The 23,741-nt window shown below is 32.9% G+C and overlaps 1 long non-coding RNA gene across 1 annotated transcript in view; it reads right to left on the bottom strand.

Annotated features, from left to right (window-relative positions):
• The window catches only part of LOC140443088 (uncharacterized), a 48,338-nt gene extending 26,680 nt beyond the window's left edge, over window positions 1-21,658 (bottom strand). The window contains exons 1-2 of the long non-coding RNA XR_011951182.1: window positions 21,455-21,658; window positions 16,645-16,692 (exon numbers count right to left, since the gene is read on the bottom strand). This is a non-coding gene — a long non-coding RNA (uncharacterized lncRNA). The remainder of the gene's footprint in view (window positions 1-16,644; window positions 16,693-21,454) is intronic.
• Between the last annotated feature and the right edge of the window lie 2,083 nt (window positions 21,659-23,741).

The following is a 23,741-nucleotide window of genomic DNA, read 5'->3' as shown; positions in this document are numbered from 1 at the left end:
CCGGCGTATAATACAAAATTTATACTGGAACCAATCAGCCACAATAAGAACAAATCTTGGATATGAACCGACGGAAGCGATCCAGATTCTGCGAGGCGTTAGACAAGGATGTATACTTTAAGCTATATTATTTACAGTTTAACAGCTTACAGCAACTAATAAACAAAGTACATGAAGTAAGTGAAAGATTCGGACTACAAGTAAACATATCAAAAACTAAATTTATGGTCATCAGCAAAAATAAAATTACAGACCTCCAACTGCTTATCAAGAATACAGCAGTGGACCGAGTAACACAGTTTACCTATCTTGGAACAATAGTAAACGAACAAAAGAAGAAAAACCAGTTATTTAGGGCATTTGTTGCGCAACGAGAAATACTACATCCCTCAGTTGATAATAAAAGGCAAAATAGAAGGAAAGCGAGGAATTGGAAGAAAAAAATTGTCCTGGTTACGTAATATCAGAAACTGGACAGGACTTGGATTTGAGGAACTCTTAAGAACAGCTGAAGATAGACAAACGTTTGCCACCATAACCGCTAACCTCCATTGATGGAGACGGCACTTGAAGAAGAAGAAGAAGTAAAATGTAGAATAGAGAAGGCTAGGAAGGCATTCAACAACATGACCAAACACTTTAAAAACCAAAACCTTAATCTGGAGATAAAAGTAAGGCTCCTATGATGTTATATATTCTCGATATTATACTACGGAGTTGAATCCAGGACACTCACTGAAGCGATGAAGAAAAAACTTAAAGATTTGGAGATGTGGCTATACAGAAGAATCCTAAGGATATTATGGACGGACAAGATAACCATTTAGACTGTTCTACGAAGAATGGGGAAAGAAGGAGAAGTGATGTATATGACTCAAAGGAGAAAGTTAGAATATTTAGGACACATAATGAGAAACAGCACTAAATACAGATTACTGATAATAATAAAGGGAGGAATTGGGGGAAGAAGAATATCATGGTTAAAAAACCTGAGGAAATGTTTCTCCACAACAACAACTAATCTATTTAAAGCATCAGTTAATAAAATAATTCCAGCCAGAATGATCGCCAATATTCGCAACGAATATGCACAGAAAAAAAAGAAGAAGAATGACGCATAAGCCTAGAAACTAATGTATTACAAGATAGCGATCGTGAAAGCCTACATTTTGGCAATATCATTGGTAACAGTTTTATCATCGGCAGTTCAAGTTATTGCAAGTTTTTAGATTCTGATCTTAGCAATCTTCGTAATAATTGAAAAAATCTTGTCGCTATACACTTATGCATTGCAACACGTCTTATCGTTTTTGGTACTATGTTTTGTATGTCTAATGAATGAAATATAAATATATACAAAAATAAGTGTGGTTTTATTAATTTTATATAATATATACAAAAAAAAATAGTACTAAAATAAATCTTAATCTATCTTAACTATATTTACATACTTAATTTTTGGTAGACGCTGTAAGAGTACCTACCGTATTCGTCAAAATCAACTTTATATAAACCCTAAGTTCCTGCTAAAAGCAGTTAGACGACATAAATCCAAATGTCAAAAGAAATCACGATAAATATTTTGCAACCGTTTAAAAAAACAGTACCCATGAATGCTGTAATGATAGCTAAAAGATTTGCAAATCAATCAGCATAACACATTGAGCTTAAAAATTAACAGAAACATTGAGAGCTTAGACATATTTTGAGAAAGCCCATTTTGGTTTAAAAAGCATAAAAATAGAAAGAATCCCTAAACAATCCCTTATTAACAAACATTTCCTATCTACACGTCAGAAACCTGGACGATGAGGACAAGCGTTTAATCAAAAATCAATAAACCCATTGTCAAACCGGCAGTAATATGGAGAATAAACATGAACGACATGATCGATGTTCAAAACAAATGAACAAAAACTCAAAACAAAAATATTTTGAAAATTATGTGCTGAAAGAACCCTCGCAAATAATGCAAAATGCAGATCACCTTCTAAGAGTGGATAATAACAGAACATCTAGTACAATACTTAGTAGAACTATGGTGGGACGACGGCTAGTAGGAAGACCAAGGAAGAGGTGGATAGACGAAGTGATAACTGAAGCTAAAGAGATATTGAAGGTGAACAATTGGAGGACAGTAGGCAAGGAAAAGGCAAACTCTGGAGGAGCCCGGGGTCAAACATGAGCTGTAGCGTCATGGGAGGAGGAATCGCTTTAAAACTATTAGAAATGATGTTACATAACTGATGATATTTATTTAGACTGTAAAATCTACTGAACCAAAGACCTAACAACTTTATCAGATGAACAACAAGATCACAGAATCACAGAAAAGTGAAATCATATCCATGTTTTATAGACCTGACAAAGGCTTTCGATCGCATCCAACTCGAAGACGTCTTACACATACTGTATAAAAGAAACCTACCAATCAATATTATACAAACCATCAAAAACATCTACTTAATCGAATACAGGTAAAGATAAATGGAAAACTAACACACTGTATATCAGTACAAAGTGGAGTCAGACAGGGTGACTCGTTAAGCCCACTTCTCTTTAATATAATAATGGACGAAATAATACAAGCAGTACGTAAAGGTCATGGTTACAGAATGGGAAACAAAGAAATCAAAATATGCAGACGACGCCGTATTAATCGCTGAGACAGAAGACGAGCTGCAAAGATTAACACACATCTTCAATACAACAGCCAAGAAATACAATATGATAATAGCACAAAAAACCAAATGTATGACAACATCTAAATACCCACTATAATGTAAAATCGAAATTGATGGGAAAATAATAAAGCAGGAAGCTAGGTTTAGATATCTGGGAATAAATATAACTAGTTAAGGAGATGTTGAAGAAGAAGGGAGACAGCAAAGGTTAAAAGCAAGTTAAGCGACGGGATCTCTTAATGACACAATCTGGAAGAACAAACACCTAAGACAAGACACAAAAACAAGATTCTATAAAGCAGCAATTAGACCTATATTAACATACACGGTGGAGACAAGACCTGACACATCTAAAACGAGACGACTACTAGAAACAACAGGAATATCAGAGAAAAGTCTGTTGGATAGGGAGAGAAGCAAAAACATAAGAAGAGCATGCAATATAGAAGACATAAATGGATGGGTAGCAGGAGTGGAACGAACACATTAGTAGAATGGCAGAGGACAGGATAGTACGAATAGCACGAGTTAAGTCACCAAATGGACGAAGAAGTATTGGCAGACCAAGAAAAAGATAGTGCGATAATTTAAACAATTTAGACGGCTCATATTGAAGAAGAAACAGGCTTTAAATCCCACATACAAGAAGGAAGAAGAAATAAGACATTTAGACTGCTAAGAGACATATTCGCATATAAGAGAACCTTATAACGATAGTATCCAGTAATTAAATCTCAAAAATTAAGGCGGGCTTTATAGACATGCATAAGATAGGTATATAGACTTCATAACGAAAATCTTGTAAAACTAGTTTGGAAGAAGGATTCCATAGGAAAGACGTCTTGGACGTCTCAGAATGTAATAAAGAGACAAAATCCATTCATATCTTGAGTTACTTCTCAAAACTATCAAAAAATGAACATACCATTTGACAAAAGATTGATAGAAGATCGAGCCAATTGGAACAAAGTTATACAATCAGCCGAGACTCACCTAAGGTTGTTGCACTACATTATGAAGATGATGACAACAAAGAATAGTTTAAATTAAGAGTTTGTGTCACACTTTATTAATATTTATTTCGGAATTATTAGGAAGCATACATAGTATTTTGACGAATACGGCATTTAATAAACAATACATAAGGAATATCCATCTAGACTCTTGATTTCAATGACTAACATAAGAATATGGAATACTGTACTGTACTGCAGATAATTTATACTGATAATAAGAGTCTTAAAAAAGAAGAAAATTATTATTCAGCTAGTTTATAATATACAAGAAATATAGATAAACATTTCCTTTATTTGGTTGCCCATGTGCTTCAGTCTTTTTATAAAAAATTAAACAAATAAAATTTAAAATTACCATCTAAAAATGATTTAAGATTATTTTGATAATGCAATCCAACAATTTTTCATCATTCTTGATATAGAATTGTATAATTTTCTTAAGTTAATCATCATCGTAATGATTTTTGGATTTTGACAAGCCCATATATGAAAAAATAACTAAGTGTGGTGTCAACAAATGCGGTAAAATCCTGTCTGTGATGCGGCTCTTTTTATTGTCGCTTTCTTTAAACGCCGTCTACACTCTGAAGTTAATCGAGGCGAGGTGACTCTCTACGTACTCGTGAAGTCGAGTAATGTAGTGTGACACTTCGTATTCGAACTTGGAGCCCTTTGACTGGGACGCGAAAAACTGACACAGAACGGAAGTAGAACGAAGCGAAGCGAAGGCGCATGAAGTACCTGTCTACACTCTCGTACTCGCTGAACTTTGATCAACTTCGCGAGTAGTATAGTGACCGCTTTACAGATTTTGCCTTATCGCTAGTGGCTGAACGTTTGGTAGCGGTCAAATTTTTTGCCTCAATATTTACTTTGAATTCTTTGTGTCTAACCATCAAAAAGAAGAAAAGCCTGCTCTAAATATAATTTTTTTCGATGACTTTGTAGTAAACATCACTAGAGTCTTAAGAAATCGTAAAACATTAGCCATTATGTATATTTATTCACGTATCTTCTTAGTATCGTCCTTTTTCTTCTTAATTCTAGGCGAATCGCATGTTTAAACTTCATCCACCCGCATCAACGTGCAGATTGTCGCTCCACCTTGATATATAAAAATATATTATCAAAAATATTATTAACGCTTAGATAATATCAATTAAATTAATTACGGGAGGCCTATGTTCGGCAGTGGACTCAAAACAGCTAATGATGATGCATATCAAAAGCGTTAAATAGAAATTTTTACAGAGAAAACGTTTTAAAAAGAAGATAACAGTTGCTCTTATTCGATGTAATTAAGACTGTGTAAACCAGAGATGTCTTTTCGTTCTAAATTTAAGTGTTTCGAAAAAATATGGATTGCATTAACAAAAGTTTCAATTATTTAATATTTAATTATCATTAAAATAATATTAAAAAATATAATTCAATTACTAACAGCATTAAACCAATAAAGAATTGGTTTAATAAAATTTTTGGTATACGCTGATTGCTTTATGTTTGTGTTTTCATGTATTATGTAATGAGCTTTATTCGTTTGATAATTGGGTGAAGGTTTTTCTTCGTCAATAACTATATTTGAGAACAATCTTTGCTTTTTTGATCATTATCTTCTTTCAAGTTAATTGCACGCTATCAATGACATTGTCACAGTACAACCAACTGCTTACAAATTCGCCAACAACAATTTTATTTATTCATTTAAAATCACATTTATATAAAAATTTGGTACATATTTCCAAAATAACTCAGAACAGGTGAAATAACCTTACGTTTTCATCATTTCATAATTCCCTAAATTATCTGATATTCTGACAATACGGCAACTCTGTGTGAAAATGTCAAAGTCAGAATTGAAATAAACGTGCAATTAAATTTAATGGAAATAATTTTATAACAACATCACGTAGGCCGCATTTATGCACGCGTTTTCGCCTGTCGCGTGGCGACAAAAAAACGCGGCGTTTTCTAGAGGCATTGTCTTATTGATGAATTAATTGCAAATGTGCTTAAATACTTTACTATGGAAAGAGACAATGGTGGACCTTTAAAGTCATTATTATATGAAATCAACGAGTTTGTGACGCACTCGGAATAAGTAAAAGTAAACTAGAAACTGTAATGAAGACTGTGAGAGATTCTCAAGAAGATCTTACTGTGACTGAGTATCACGAAGACAAGAAAACAACTCGTAAACATTTTAGGAGCATTGACTTTCTGATCAACTGGCAACCTTTCTAGATTTGACGAAAATGCGAAAAGCGAGATAATTTTTCTAAATAGTGGAAGATCGTGAAGACCTCGCTATGACAATCGCTCATGGCAGAATAATTTTGTTATAACACATATAGAACATTTATTCCCGAGTATTACTGTATATAACTGTATAGAAATAACGATTTCTTCAATCAATATCAATTCAAAATTCAATCTTATTTAGTTATTTTTAACAAACTTTCAAGAATTATTAGGAAGACACCGGTTTCATAATGTAAAATAGTTTCAAAAGTACAAAACTACAAAAAGTAGATAAAATCTACATTGGAATTATCTTTATGATAATGCTAATAAAACTTCTATTACAAATAGTAAAAGAGTTGTTAAATGAACCTAAATATTCGGTGATTTCCCTGTTATTTTGGTACCTTAAACCGCTTATAGTAAGAACATGGTCAAAGGAGTGCTTAAGAACCGTAAAAGAAGTATTTTTCTCGATTAATACGAATCCGTGCTTATTTAAAAAGTATATTATAGTCGTAGTGGGTGATGAAGAACTTGTCCTCAATGTTAAATCTGAGAAAGCAAGCTGAACATCTTTGTGAAAATTCCTAACGTGTACCTTGATATTTTCATCGATATCTTCGCAACAAATATGGCAGTAAGTATACAAATTTGTGATACAAGACATTTCGTTGTGTAAAATTTTGGCGCTTCTGTACAAATACGGCATCTTGTCTTTGCACATCCAACGCCTGCACGAGAACAGCAACTTGTCCTGCAACTCCAACGGAACCTCGTACTTTATGACTGCAGTTCCAAAATTGTGGTCCTCGAAATACGGCAAACAAAAACGGCATATGGAAATTTCAACGTTATTGATAACGTAAAAGAAAGGATGATTTTCGTTCAACCTGTCCTCACAAAAATTGCATTGAAAACAGATTCTTCGGTTATTTTTGATGTCCAGCAACATGAATCCATATCCGTAGGCGTTCACCGGAACTGTGTAACCATCCACTGGCTGCTTCAAAAATATTTTCCTGTATTTTCTATTTTTCATATAAAAAATGTCTCTATTTCCACTTTCGCTATTTGTTATGTTTTGCTGAAAGAGTTCAATGTAGAAAATTTCCCTGACAAAAGTTTCATCACTCATATTTCAGCTGAAATAGTTAACAAGTGTCATCATTTGCTATATGAGTACTAATAGAAATTAATTATATTAATTCAATGTTATCATGGAATTACAAAAGGATTTTATAAATTTTTTGATTGTTTAATATATTCGATTAAAAGTATTGTTCAAAGATTGGGAAAAACTATCCAACAATATTATTATTATAATTAACCCTTAAGCCGCGAAGATGGTATTCTGTACGGCTACCTACAATTCAACTATTCATAAATGCGGAAAGAATGAACTCATGGCCTTGGGCCACTGCGTAGCTTCAGTATATATTGTATGATTCCGGATTGGAATAAACGCTGCTGTAGTTATAGACATAATACAAATATACTGACTGCTGCCATACAGTCGCGTTTCCCCAGTGCAACACAGAAAGTTCACGCAAAGCAGTTCCTACATCTCTTTCTGATGGGCCGGGTTTATCCACCACGTTACCTTCTCATTGGTCAATTAGGTCACATGGTCGATACACCTGGCTAATTAGAAAGAGATGCAGGAACTGCTTTGCGTCAGTTTTTTCTGTCGCACTGGGGAACGCGACTGTGTTATAGCACTCAGTCTATTTGTATTGTTATATCTATGGTCGTCAGACGAAAATGCATACGAACAAGCTGAATTTTGCTGAAAATGTCAATTTTGGAACTTCAAAAAAGATACAAAAAAGTTTATCACTCCTACTCCCCGGCTTCGCCCCTAAAACGCCCCCTCGTAGGAGGGGAGAAAGCCAAAAAAATTAATTAATATAGTATAGTATAAACCTAGCGATATAAAAACACTAAGGAAGAAAGGAAGGTTTAGAAACCAACCAAGGTTTATCTTATACATTGAAAAACGACAAGCAGGAGATACCTCCGTATTATTGGTGTGTTTAACTCATCATGCTAAATCAAGCGACCTCGAAAACGGCCTTCCTGGAATAATTTTATAATTCGACCAAAGGTAACGTTGACACCTAAACTTGACGGGAAATGCGTCAATTTTTCTTTGCGGGGAAATGCGACAATACATCAAAATCCAGACGTCGGTTTGTTAAAGAACGAGCAATGCAACTCGTAAAGCCAATAATGGCAAGCAAACTTGTAAATCCACAATTAAATAAAGAACTTCAAGCTGTTATCAAATGCCGTCTCGGAGTCAATGATGTTAGGAACGAACTATTGACATAAAGAGGCCAACACCTGTAAGTAAGCAAAACTTGTTTGTTGTGCCTATACCAGAAGAAGATAAAAACGTCTTAAGAATGTTACAACTCTCAGCTACCCTTGGCTCGAGCAAATCAGCAAAATGTGCATGAACTGTGTCTCCGACCAAGAAGACCTCTAAAAACAAAACATTTTTTGCCCAGAATTTTTTAGCTAAAAATTGTTATTTTGCTTTATTTGAAAAAAAAAACAGTTCAAATGTTTACACCACACTTGGCATTTTATAGAAAAAAATTCTAAAGCAGTATTAAAGACCGATACTCGCGAGTAACGTGAAATTACTAAACCTTACGGGATAACATAAAAGGGCCAGAGTCTCATAAATTCTAAAAAGTTCTTTCCAGACTAGTTTTTGAAACTCTTTTGATCTTGGTAAATATTTTAGTTATCCACTGCACAAGTTAGTGTGTTTACAAACAATACACTGATTTCTGTGTCTAATTTTTGAGTCTACTCACGTCTCGTCACGTCAAAATTTAATTCGCGAAAATTTTCAGGCAACAAACTTTCATACCAGTCGAAAATATTACCGGCAACATTTTCTCTCTTGTGATATTATATACGAAAAAAAAACGGAATAGAATACAAAAAGACCTTAAGCAAAATAAAGGAGGACATATGTCCAAAAATAGATAGAATACGGCCTTATATAGTCCAACAAGTAATTAAAGAAGGTGACTTATAGATGTTTACGTGAACATCTTGTCCAATTTCCCTCCGAAATCGGGAGAGAGTTACGGAGAAATCCTGTAATGGAAGCAAAACCCCAAAGGATATGTCATAAAGCGGTCCAAGTGTTAGTTTAGTACTAATAGACTATACTTCTTTTGAAAAGATTTGTTTTGGTTTTGTAGAAAAATTTAGAAAAATAATATGAACTTCGAATACAATACAACATTAAATGCCAATGATCAAGTAAACTAAGCCAAAATTACATGCCTCTATTTTTTCTTCAATTATCAAGTTTCCAGGATTTTTCGTTCTCTGGTATGACATAACTTTTTGCCAATTGGCGAATAGCTGCAATGTTAAATCTGGTAATTTCTTCATGGCAGTTTTTCGTACAGTTTGAAACAAATTCTTATAAACCTTGATCAGCAAATCCTTTATTTCCTCCAATATGAGCCATAATCAAACAAAGACTTTTACCAGTTATAAAATGTTCTCAGCTAGATCAAAATTAAGAACCACTGAGACCAAAAGTTTGGACTGTCTTTCATAAATACTTAGATATTTAATAAAAAGATCTAAAAAATTATACATCACTATTGTAGATATTTTTAAATATATATTAAACAATCAAAAAAGTAGTCAAACCAAAAAAATAACACCAACCCATTAAAGCTTCTTAACTATTTTAATCGTTTAATTTACTACGTTCGCAAAAGATATGGCTTGACTTTCAAAAGGGACGCGAGACTACGCGACAAAATGACAATATCATCTACCCAACAAAAATATCAACCTATTGATTTTATCACGGTTTCTTTTTCGTTAGTAAATTTCTCTTCCAAATTTGAGCGTCATTTTAATAATCATCTTTTCTTTGTAGTTCTTACTGAAATCAGTCTCTACACATCAACATCTTTCTACTTCTTGTGCCCTCTAGTTTTGAAAATGTTAATCTCTTCGTGTATTCGTGATCTGACATCCTAGCAATGTGTCGAGCTCATCTAGGTCTCTGCACTTAGAGACAAATTTCACAATATCTGAATCGGTGTATAACTGATATAGTTGAAAGTTGTATCTTCGATGCCATAGCTCATTTTCGTTTACGGCCCCAAAAATCTTTCCAAGAATTTTTCTCTCAAAAATACCAAGAAGTCTTTCTGTTCTGTTCTGTTTGCTATTGCTATACGTCTTTTTATTTCGAAGATATAAGAATTCTGTGACTTGCTCAAATGTATTGTTGTTAATTTGAATTCTCTGTTGGATATTTCGGGAGTTTTTAGAAATCAACAAATATTTGGTTTTTTCCTCATTTATCATAAGTGATAATTCACTTTCCGCGTCCGCAAGCCTTGTAAAACACTGCACCATGTCTCTCAGACTTCTGCCCACTATAACTATATCGTCAGCGTATGCTAGAATTTGCGTCGATCTATTAAAAATAGTTCCATTCATTCTAATATTTAATTGTCTGATTGCCATTTTCAAGGCAATATTAAAGAGGAGACATGCCAGCTCGTAACCCTGTCTTAGACCAATATTATTGTCAAAGAACGTAGAGTTTTCTCCTTCGATTCTAATGATGAGCTTAACTTTTAGATTGTTAGTTGGGTCAACTTAACTAAATTCAGTGGTATTCCAAAGTCTATGATTGCATTATATAATGCAGTTCTTTTAACAGTGTCATAGGCTGCTTTGAAGTTAACGAAGAGATGGTGTGTATCTATGTTACATTCTAGTGACTTTTCTAGACTCTATCTATGTGCTTAAATTTGATGGGTAGTTGACTTTCCAGCAGTAAATCCGCATCGATATTGACCAACAATATCCTTTGTAAAATGTTTAAGTCTTTCAAATACATTATCGAAGATTTTATACGCAGATGCTAACAGAGAAATGCCTCTATAATTCTTACACTCCAGTTGATCATCCTTTTTATGCACTACTACTACTAAGGATTTCCACAGTTTTCACTGTCTTCCTTCACTCAACCGTTTTCTCAAATTTTCCCTGTCATTCCAGTCTCCATCTCGCAGGGTTCTTTTCTCCATAGCCTAGTCGATTTCATCTCTGAATGACCTTCGGGGTCTTCCTCTCTTTCTTCTTCCAATCGGGCTCCATTCTGTGATTTTGTTTATCCAGCGTCCTCTGTCCGCTCTTCTGACGTGGCCGTACCAGGATAGTCTCTTCTCCTCTATATAGTCGATTATGTCTGATTGCACTCCCATTCTCCGCTTAATCTCTGCGTTTTCAATTCTATCTCTTTTTGTTAGTCTACAGCTTCTCCTCAGGAACTCCATTTCTACTGCTCTTATTCTACTTCTATTTCTCTTGTTTATTGTCCAGTTTTCGAACCCATATGTCAGGATACTTCTTGTCAGGGTGTTATATATTCTCTTTTTTGTCTTTATCCTAATGTTCTTATCCCACAACACTGAGTTTAGTTGTCTTATACAGTTTCTTGTTTGTCTCAGTCTGTTGTTTATATCTTCTTCTGTTGTTCCCTGGTTCGATATTATGGTTCCTAAATACTTGAATTTATCTGTTCCATTTATTTGTCTTCCCTCGTCTATCTCTAGGTTTCTCATATCCTTGTTTTCTGTTGTTAGGTATTCGGTTTTCTCTAAGTTTATTTCCATACCGTTGTTTTTATATTCTTCTTCTAGTTTTCTGAGCATAAAGCTGAGATCTTCTTCATCTTGTGCGATGACTACTTGATCGTCGGCAAAACTTAAGGTGTATAGGTATTCGTCTCTTACTGGTATGCCCATTCCTTCGCACTTTCTCCTCCATGGTTTGAGTGTCTTTTCCAAGAATATTTTAAACAGAGTAGGGGACGTAGCACAGCCTTATAGAAGTCCTTTTGTCGTCTTAAATGGATTGTAGGCTTTATTTCCACATTTAATAGCTACTTTGTTTTCTTTGTATAGTGCTTTAACTGCTTTTATCTGCTTTTTTTTTTATGCAACGGACATATTATTCCCTTTAGCCACTCTTCTGGTGCCAATACATTTTGCCATATAAGTACTATTAGTTTATGGATTGCTGCAAAAAGTTGATCATTACCTTTTTTATACATTTACGAATAGATTTCATCGATTCCTGGGGCTCTATTGTCTTTTGAGTTTTAGGATCGCATTTCTCACTTCTTCTCTTGTTGGGTTTTCACTGTGTAGTTGACGTTATAGATTTTGTTGATTGTCTATGTTGTAATCTCCTTCAATATCGTTTATATTTAGATGTTCGCTGAAATGTTGTGTTGATAGTGTGTTGTGTTTCATTGATAGTGTTCTGTTCGTATTCCCTCTTCGTATGTCGATGGATACGTTTTTTCTCTCTTTTAAAACGTCTATACTCTTCTTTTTTTCTCCGTGTACAACCTGAGTTGATGGTTTTTTGATATGCTGCGTTCTTTCTATTTGTGGCCATTTCGCACTCATGGTTAAACCAATGATTTTTTTTCTGACTGGGTTTTGCCCAATATTTCAACCGATTTCTGTAACAAAATATCTCGTATATTTGCCCATAGTTGGTTAGTGTCTTCTTTTTCTTCTAAGTTTTCTGTCCTTATTTGATCTTCTAATTGCTGTCTGTATACATTTGCAATGTCGGGATCTTTTACTTTATTAATGTCGATTTTTTCTTCTTGATTGTTAGTGTTTTTGTTTTTTTTTGTTTTCTTCCAGTCTAGTCTGACATAAAAAAAATCAATACATAGGCTCTAAGCTGTACTAATTTGGTTGTTTAGGAAATTTAGGTAGGTATTCTATGCCATATTAGCAAGCCAGGTTATAATGTAGAGACCATCTTATCTCTTTATTTTAGGACTATTTGTAAGATTTCAAGTATTATTATTAAATATTAAATTATTCTTAAATTTTTCCACATCGTGTACTTTTTTTATTAATACTTATTCTTCTACTTTGATTGTAGTTGTATTTGGTGTTGTAGTTTAAAATTCAAAATAGAGATACATTTTCTGTTGTCAATTTAACGATTTCACTAATATTAAAAATATATTTCTCAACGAGATTTTATTTTGTTTTCGTTGAAATATATCATTAAGATGAATGATGAAGAAAAAATAAATATACTCATGCTCTAAATGGTCTTAATGTGACGGTTTTATTGAATTTATGGAAATCTTAACAAATAGTTCCAGTGATGCGGTCTAAATTTGAAAAAGCTGGGCAGACACGAGGAATTTGATGACATTTAGTTTAAACTAAAGGCCGCTTTACAGCTTGCAAGAAAACTTGCTGCAATTTCTTGTATGACTAACTTTCATACAAGTCTATTGCAAGATCTTTATGTGCGATTTACAGCTTGCAATGCAATTGATGTTGAAATTTTTACTTGACCTAACTTATAAACTTCTGTTTTTTTTTAATTACTTATTTCTGTTTATTAGTGAAAGACTATTATATTATTATAAATCCCTTAGACAAGGAAAGAGAGAGGACAGGTAACGCTCATTTAATAAACCTTCGCAAAGTGAAGCTAGTTTCGATGTGACCGCCATGTTTTGGTGTCTGTACGTTGCATATTACTACCTCTCGCAAGGTTACCAGGTCTACTGATTTTCAGTAGATCTACTGATTCTACCATTTACTGATTTGCTGAAACACTATATCGATCTACTAAAAAATATGTAATGATAATATCATGTTCGAAAAGTGATCATTATGTCAGTATTCAATTATAAATTTTGAAAAAATCTATTTATTGATATATATCCATTATTCTCAATCTACTAAAGAAATAAAATATGAGCCGGCAACCTTTCTGGTACTGCTTTGTCTTCAGTAAGACGTAGTGTCTCCCTCTCTTTCCTTGTCTAAGATAGATCCATGTCAATCAGTGATTATGACATTTGACAATGTTGGAAAAATCAAAATTAGTATACAGATTGAACGAATTTAAAACGGAACATACAATTTAATATATGTCTGTTTGAACTGCATTTGAAATAGTGGAACAATATAAAACTTGGACAAAAATAAATCCATACCCGGTGATAGAGATTGTATAAAATATCGTTCAACTATCTGTCTCCTTTTAGGACGCACCATATTCTATAGCGCCGCCCAAAGTCAATGTTGCCAATCGCCGTGTAATAATCCGATTTGCGGATCTTTTTGAGAGTTATATCTTCTTCGTATCTTTAAATAAATCGGATATTTGCCTATATTTTTCATTGTATTTACCAATCTACTACAACAGACTAATAACAAAAATAAACTTAATGGTTTGTAGTTATTTCCTTTCTTTCCTGTAAATATTTTATGGTTAACACCTTATTTGAAAAACATCTAGAGGAATGAGATTGGCAACACCGCCCAAAATATCCATCTGACAGCTTAGGCTTAGATAAAGGAAAGAGGACCTTGCCTAATAGTCGGAGAGATAGAGCCGAAATTTTGAACTGATCAGTAATAAAACAATGTTTCTAAAACATTTGATAAAACTCTACGTCATCGTCTGAATCTTTTATAGAATATTTTGTAGTTTTAAAATGATACTATGATAATGTTTTTTTTTTCAAACTAAAGTCATATTTACTTCACAAATCACATTTTTTTCTTAAATATTAATATTTTACGAACTAATTTTTAATTGAATAAATGTTTGATATTAGAATGAAAAACAAAAAAAAATATTTTCAATATAATAATCAATTGAAATTATCTGATGATTAATAAAAATTAATTATGAAACCGGTTAAGTAATTTTATTAAATTAATGTAATTTTATAGTGTTAACTATTGAATATTTTCGGTATAACAAATAGTAATTTTACTTATTTTTTATTACAATAAAAAGGTTTTTAAATTTATATTGCATAAATAATGGTTGTTCAGATATAAGAAAAATTTGATTTATTATTACATTAATAATCAAATACAAAATAAATTATTTCTATTTATCAGTAGGTAAAATTCAATTTGTAGAATTCCTTTAACATTTTACAAATAATTATTAATAAAAATCAATTTAATAGTGGAATTATCAATTTTTTAAGTTTTGAAATTTACTTACAATATTTTTTTTAACTTTCAAATTGATTGAATTTTTTTTTCATTAGTTAATTATAATTTTACAAATTCTGATTGGAAATTAATTTTGCATCATTATTATTTTAAAATATTAAAATAATGATGCGCGTTCCATTTAGATCAGTAATTCTAGACGCATGCGCTAAATGTAATAAGTATCAAGATGCTTTTATCCAACTTGGTGAAACTGACTTCGATTGTAATGAAGTTTTTGAAACCTTAGAAACTTTCATATGTCACTTATATGGAACAGGATTGACGAGAACAATTCCAAAAATAATAAGGTCTAAAAATATCATAATAAAATCAGTTTGAAAATTGTTACCGAGACCGAAAATGCGCAGTCAAGTGGTACATTTGACCCCGTTTTATGGCTCTCTGTACCAACCCAGCTGTCCGCCCTTTTGGATTTAGAGATTTTAGGGGCTAAATAATGAGCCATGAAAATGGCGGACATATTACTTATCGTTAATTTTTCCCCAAAAAATTGCAACTTCACCCCTGTCCGCCACCTCTTATGTATCTACTCTCGCGTCCGCCCTTTGGGATTTCGTCTAGTTATACCAAGATCTTACTCTGGGCAAATTTTCAGCCATATTATCGATCGTTAATTTTTCCGAAAAAAATTACAACTTCATCCCTGTATAGCCACCCCCTGTACCACGAGGGGCGTCCGCCTGTAAGGCAAAGTCTTAACCCAGTTACAATGAATATATTCCAATAGAGAAATGTCATATTACTGATCAGTTTAAAATTTCGGCTCTAGCTCTTGGACTATAAGGAATCCATAGGTGGTTTGACAGCATAATAACTGCTTGTTTAGTCTAGTTTTCACAGTGATTCTAGGCAACCTATTTGGGTGGAGTTTTGACTTGTTCTTGAATGAATTCAGAATCCAGCAGCCCGCTGAAGTATTGGATTTTTATAATATAATTATTTGACAACCTTTTGTTGGCCAACCACCTAGAGCGGAGTTGAGCCGAAATACATTGATTTAGTATGTTCCGTTTTAAATTCGTTCAATCTGTATATTACTTATCAAATAGTAAGAAGTTGCAGGAAATAATCAGCTGACTACATACTGCGCATGCCTTTTGGCAATTTTCTTGCGTCTTGCAGGTATAATTGCAAGCTGTAAAACGGACTTGAGGAATTAGATTAATAAAGAACTAATAAAATTTTCATTATATCTACAGCATTGTAGAAGAAAAGTAGAGGACAACAGTGCAGAGAATAAATAATTTTAGAAACCTAAAATCTATAATCAATAACCGAGAAGTATGTAAATCAATGTTTAAATGATTATGAAACAAGTTGTCAACATAATTATGATGTGAGAAGTCCTAAAAGAACGTCTAAAATGATGAATTATATAATAGATAGAATTACTTTAGAATGTAACTTCCCCAAAGGGAAGCAATTGTTGCATAGAAAAGTTGTTAAAAAACAAATTTTAATAGAATTAAAGATATATTTAAATCATATTATTTTTGAAATTACTAAACCATTCTAAAAATGTAAATTATTCCCTTGCCATTTCTTATTTTTCGTATGACTGTCTTTGTTTAATTATATAGAAATACGATTTAAATATCAATTTAAACTCACCCTTAAATTGTTCTTCTCTGATGTAAATATTGTAGTCTCTTTCGATATCTAAAAGAAAAAGTATATATCTCAAATATTTTTTTACACAAAATGTATTTATAAATTTATTCAAAATAAAGAAAACTAAGGAGATAAAAGGAATGCCACCATGTTAGTGGTTGAATGAAGATAAGTATTTGTAGAAAAAACATATGGCTGATATGGCTCTAGATAGCATAATTTTAGGTTATATATATTGTTCGAAAGGTATTTTCTTGTGGCATTTTGATATTATTTGGGGTTCAAATGGGGTAGTAATGCGCAAAATATGACGCTGCATCTAGTTAGCGTCACTAGCATGTCCTGGTCAATTACGACTTTCACCTCCACGTGGCAAAATTCCGGTAACCTGAGCAACCCTGTGGAAGATTATGGTAACCAATTAAGTGGGAAACGAGGGCCGGAGAAATGGTCCTCCGAAGAATAGACGGTTAGGCTAAAGGTTAACTACCTCCTCCTAGAAAAACGAAGTGGTGAATGTTCAAACAAAGAATATATATTCTTTGGTTCAAATAAGAAAAGTCTGACTGATTAAATGACGACGACTGTGCGAGAAAAAGGAATATGGTTTGAGGGTTGCGACATGGAATATTCGAACCTTGTTTAGATAAGCACCTCTCCAAACTCTCTTAAACGAACTAGGTAGATACAAAATAGACATAACTTTTTTTTTTCATATTTTAAGAGGTGGGTGGAAAATCTTCGTAAGCTTTCCTACCCACAGCAGGTTTGCACAGAAGGTGCAAATACTAGCGTTTGCAGATGATGTTGACATAATTGCAAGCTCTAGAAGATAAATGATAGAGGTATTATCAAATAGAAAGAGCTGAACAAAATATTGGCCCTAAAATCAATCAGACCAAATCAAAATATGTATATGAATGCAAGTAAAAACGCAGAAGGCAGCTATAAAATATAGCAATAGCAGAATACAATATTTAGGAGATAAAACACTTTATAAACTTAAAATCCCAAGTTAGAACAAGAGTTAATATGACATAAAATATTTTACGATCTAAGCTCGTTATATTGTTTAATTTTCAACGAGATGATTTCTGGTATCTTCATTCTAAAAATTTTTGATGTCTGGGAGCTGTTTTGATTTTTCAAAATGCCTGTTACGTCATCAGATAACTGTAGTTAGCTTAAATATTCCCAAATATGGGGATTTTACCTATAGATAAACAGACAATAGCGTTGGGGTTTAAATTTTAAAGGTCTTACCTGATACACAGTGGCGTACCTTATTTACACAAAGAATTTTATGGTTAAATAATTTGTTTTTAAAATAAATATTATTTAGTCGTAATCTTTGATTAGACAGAATTATATTTCTAGTTTCTTCTGGACAAAGAAGTGGCTGATCAAGTACAAAAGACAAATAAACTGGCAAACTACATTAACACTGAGATGAAGTCAAGAATTTATAAAGCCAATGTAAGACCAATAATGATATGTGCCTCAGAAACAAGACCCGACATAACCACAACGCAAAGGCTACTGAAAACGGCAGAGATGAGAGTACTGAGAAGAATTACAGGAAATCGCTGAGAGATCAAAAGAGAAGTGAAGACATTAGAAGAAAATATAACGTACAGTGTATAAATGAATGGACACAAAATAGAAAAAGGAATGGAATAACCAAGTAAGCAGAATGGAGAAGGCCCAATAGAAGAAGAAGAAGAAGATGTTTCTATGTATGCAAATAATAAAAATCAAAATAGATATTTGTAATTGTTGATTAAAAACCTTGAACCACAATTAAAATATATAACGAAATTAGAATAAATACTCACTTAATTGAAAATTGCAGAAAATTATGAAGAAAAATCAAGTAAATTATATTTCTCTTGTATTTTGTGATGAGGATAATAAAAATAATACAATTGCTTGGTTAACTAATCTGAATTTTGGATCCAATCACAAAAGTTTTCAGTAGTTCATAGGAAATTATTCACAACATTGTAAAAAAGAGCTCCTCGCAATTTTCTACTTTCTTCTAGAAGAAAGTTTTTTGATTTAATTGTGTTGGCCAAAAAGGAGATAAACGAAAATATTAATCCTAGAAAAGCGCCTGAATTCGACTTGTTAACAGGAGAAATATTAAAACAGCTTCCAAAAAAGCTATAGTGAAACTTATTCAATAAATGCATCATTTAGACTTAAGCATGTGCCGATTGACTGGAAAGTTGCGGAGGTCATAATGATAGCAAAGCCAGGTAAACCGTAAAATGAAGTTTCATCATCATCTATTTGAAAAACTATTGCTCAAAAGATTAAAACCAATAGTAGACGAAAGGAACCTCATACCAACTCATCAAAAACGATAAATGTAGAATAAAACTACTCATAACCGTTAAAAGTCGATAAAGATCTTCGACAAGGACGTTGCCTATCACCGTCCTTATATAAATTTTATATTTAGATAAAATATTAGAAAACTGGAACCCGAAATGTGGACAGATAAGAGAAAAATTGACGATAACTATATCCACTGCCTCTTATTTAAAAATGATCAATTGCAAACCATCCTGGATGAAATACCTCATAAAGAACCCTTAATTCTTATGGGTGACTTTAATGCACGAATCGGAAATGAAATAGTTCCAGGAGTAAAACAAATATTTAATGAAAACCACGTCAACGCAAATGGAGAACTCATGGCTAATCTCTGCGCTTTTGACGAATTGAGAATCAATAATACATTTTTCGACCATAAGCTCCAGTATAAATATAAATTTGAAAACTCCAGGGGGCACAAATCTATGATCGATTTTATAGTCACTAATAGAAAAATTTACCCAAAGCAGATTCTACATATCCGAACTTTAAACTCAGTAGACACAGGAAGTGAACACAAACTAGTACTAGCAAAAATAAGAATGAAAATAACACCAAAACATTTTTTACAGGAAATCACCGAGGAAAAATTCCATGTAGATTCACTGTGAAACGATTCTATAGGAAATTGTACCAAAGGAGGCTATCACAGAAGATATAGCTAAAACAAATAGACAACACCGAAAATATAAACGCGAGCTGGGAGAAAATTAAAAACAACATTGAAGAAGCAGCAACAGAAGCTCTAGGAAAACGCAAAGTCATACTAAACAAAAGACAGAACAACAATACACCATGGTTCAAAAAAGAAATAAAAGAGAAACGAGAGGCCTACACGAAGTATAAAACATCAAATACTCCAGAATCCCTAGACACCTATAGAAGAATACGAAATGAAACAAAGCAGTTGGTAAGAAGAACAAAAAATGAACACTAGGGACAGTTTACAAAAAGGATGGAAAGCGACTTCTACGGTACACAAAAACAAATATGGAGTTTGATAAGAAACCAACGGAAAGAAATGGCAGAATTGAAGGAATACAATAACACACCAGCAACCGAATGGGATCTCTTAATGACACAATCTAAAAGAACAAACACCCAAGACAAGACACAAAAACAAGAATCTATAAAGCAGCAATAGATGACTACTAGAAACAACAGAGATGAAAATACTCCGACGAATATCAGAGAAAAGTCTGTTGGATAGGGGGAGAGAGAAGCGAAAACATAAGAAGAACATGCAATATAGAAGACATAAATGGATGGGTGACAAAACGGAAACAGGAGTGGAACGAACACATTAGTAGAATGGCAGAGGATAGTATGGTATAAATAGCACGAAATAAGTCACCAAATGGACGAAGAAGTATTCGCATACCAAGAAAAAGATGCTGCGATAATTTAAATAATTTAGGAGGCTAATATAGAAGAAGAAACAGGCGTTAAAGCCTAAATACAAGAAGGAAGAAGAAGAAGAAAGAAAATGCGTTTCAATCAATAACATTTTGCGTCGGTAAACGAAAACAGCGGATCTGACATTAAAAATTAGTGATAAAATATGAAAGTACGCACCTGAAATGTGGCTACGAAATTTGCATTAATCCCCCACGTTGACAAGCGTAATTACCAAATCTTATCGTTACAGTGGAAATCTTATCGTGTATAAAAAATACAACACTTCACATTAGGATTTTTCGAGATGTCTTCCGAATAATTATTAATGGTAAAAATCGTTCAATACTGTATTACAACCATTTTGGACTTTTGGATGACTCAGTATAACGGTTTACCATTATTATTTGTTTAGAAAGCCTGTATATATGCATTTCGAATTTATTCTAAAACTATGATTATAAAGATATTATTGTGACAAATAATTTCTATTGTATAATTGTGACAAAAGAGATATCTTTTTCGTTATTTAAGTTTTGAACAATGCATACAACAAAATGAAAGACCAATGCCTTATATGTAGTACCTATTGAAATTGGATTAGAAGTTTTACAGTTTATACCATCTAAGTTGATTCCTTCAAATAAATATAATAGTTAATACAAAATTTAAAAACTATTATGTCATTTATATTTATATACCTTTAAAAATCAAATAAAGCTATTAAAAACGAATTAGTTAAGTAATCTCGTTACTTCATTTACATAATGATTTTTAGAAAAGAAAGAAAGTTATTTGTAAATAATAAACAAACGAATAAATTATTAAATATCTTCAAATATTTTAGTAAATGTAAAATGTAGTGCCTTACACGTGCCAAAATTTACCTAATCTAGTATATAAAAAAAATAATTGTAGTTTTTGCGAAAATAAGCAATAAATTGATATAAAATCAAAATCAAATTAGTTATCACATATGGTTAAGTACAACTCTGTAATAACCTAGTAAACATAGCACGTGTGATTAAAAACTTACCCCCTTAAAATTTATAACAGATCACTCAATAACTGGTTTTGTTCATTACCTAGAAAATCAAATACAACTTAATAACAAGTTCAGTAATTTGAAATTATTGTGTAATAGATTTAAGCTTTGCGCATTGGGAAAGTTGAGCTGTAGAGCACGGCGCATCTGCTATGAAAAGAACGATAAATAACAAGTTTTGGTGACCTTTGATTCTGCGGCGGTCGGGAGGGCAGGGTTCAAGAAGAGGGGGAATTTCAGCGACTCTAGTGGAGGGTCACGTAACCAGAAAATCGTGGATTGGCGGGTATTTTAAACATGATGAATTTACATGAACATACAAATGCATAATTATAGCGAATGCGTGTTATAAAGAAGTCAGAGATGTGATGATAATATATGACAGATGTTACATATATAATAGATATTATTTTTCTAACAAATATATATATACCTACCGTGTGGTAAATTATCAAACGAGCCATAGATGGGAAATTCGAAACTGTTAAGTTCCTGTTTCCCTAATTATTTTACATCAAAAGTCATGAGATACTACAGAAAACAAATAAACACATTCCAAACTTTTGCAAAAATCTAATACATTTGCCAGAGTATTGTTAGGCCACACGTAGTAGTTGTATAAAAGTTAGGCCACACGTAGTGCTAAATGTGTATAACGGGTTGCGTTTGGTCACAATTAAGTTAGATAATACTTGAATAATCAATATTTTTATTTTATGATTTATTGTTTAAAAATCGAAAGTTAATGAAATGTATGTATGAAATGTATTGAGGAAAAATCAGCAATAGTGTTTTATTTAGGCAATACGGTGAGCACTGAAATATCTTTATTTAGCGTAAGATATTCTAATAGATACCAAATAGCTAATAGGTAAAAGAAGACAGCTGACGGAAAAATACGGCTCCAACTACACAACAATGAATAAATTAAATAAAAATATCCACTAATCAATCCGAAAAGACGTAAGAAAAAACAATACAAAAGAAGTAACTAAAATAATTCAAGAAAAAAAAAGTTTAAAAATTTTGAAGCGAAAAACATTGGCAACAAAAATATGTACAAAATAAAAAATAAAGATGGAAACATTACTACTGATAGAACCAAAATCCTTGAGGTTGTCGAATCGCCAAATGTATCAGAGCACCGACGAAAGGCAAGATCAGCCCCTGCCCAAAATCATAAACCAGGGATCAGAATGAATACCAAAAATAACTCCATACGAAATCAAAACGGGACTTTTAGAAATGAAAAATAACAAATACGATCGAAGCGATCAAACTATCCAGGCTTTGAACAAGCTTTTCACCGAACGCATCTACCAAGGAAAAACTCATTCTCAATGGAATAATGCAGTCATTACTTTATTACACAAGCAAGGAGAAATACCAGATTTAAAAAACTACCGTCCTATCAGTTTGCTTTCACACATATAAACAGTTCACAAAAATTATCAAAAAAAGACTGGACGCTAAATTAGACTTCTATCATGAAGCATGATATAAAAATTATATCATGCTTCCTTGGAGGTCGGACTAAAAATTAATATGAACAAGACGCAAATAATGACTAATCTGGGGCTAAATCGAAATATTGCAGTTGATGAAAGGGATATTGTGCAAACTACATCGTATAAGTACCATAGTTTAATTTACCTTATTTGGTAAATTAAACTATGTATTTAAATCGGATCTACCCATATGCCTCAAAAGGAAAATCTTTGACCAATGTGTGTTACCTGTACTCACTTATGGAGCGGAAACATTAACAGTCACAAAAAAGGTAGTGAATAAGATTCACGTGACTCAGAGAGAAATGGAGCGCCAGATGTTAGGTCTCTCTCAGAAAGACCGAATTCCAAACGAAGAAATACGTTGTAGAACAAAAACAACAGACGTCATCGACAAAATCGCGTCGCTAAAATGGAATTGGGCAGGATACATCGCCAGATTATGAGACAACCGATGGACAAAACGTATTGTCGAGTAGAGACAAAGACAAGAAGCAATACGGAGCAGAAGACGCCCACTGACTAGATGGACTGACGACCTGAACCTTGTTGGCAATAACTGGAAGCAACCGGCGCAAGACAGAGACAGATGTAAATAGCTGAAGGACACCTATGTCCAGCAGTGGACGCATACAGGTTGATGATGATTCTTAAAATGATGAATTTAGAACGTCTGCTCATAAACATCATAAACAAGAGAAAAACAGAATACTTTGGCCATATAATTAGAGAACCCAAATACCATCTACTACGCTTATAATACAAGGAAA

Source organism: Diabrotica undecimpunctata, chromosome 6, assembly GCF_040954645.1.
Source record: "Diabrotica undecimpunctata isolate CICGRU chromosome 6, icDiaUnde3, whole genome shotgun sequence".
NCBI classification, from domain to species: Eukaryota; Metazoa; Arthropoda; class Insecta; order Coleoptera; family Chrysomelidae; genus Diabrotica; species Diabrotica undecimpunctata.
Note: the sequence above shows the minus strand (reverse complement) of the source record. Positions and strands in the feature narration are given on the sequence as shown.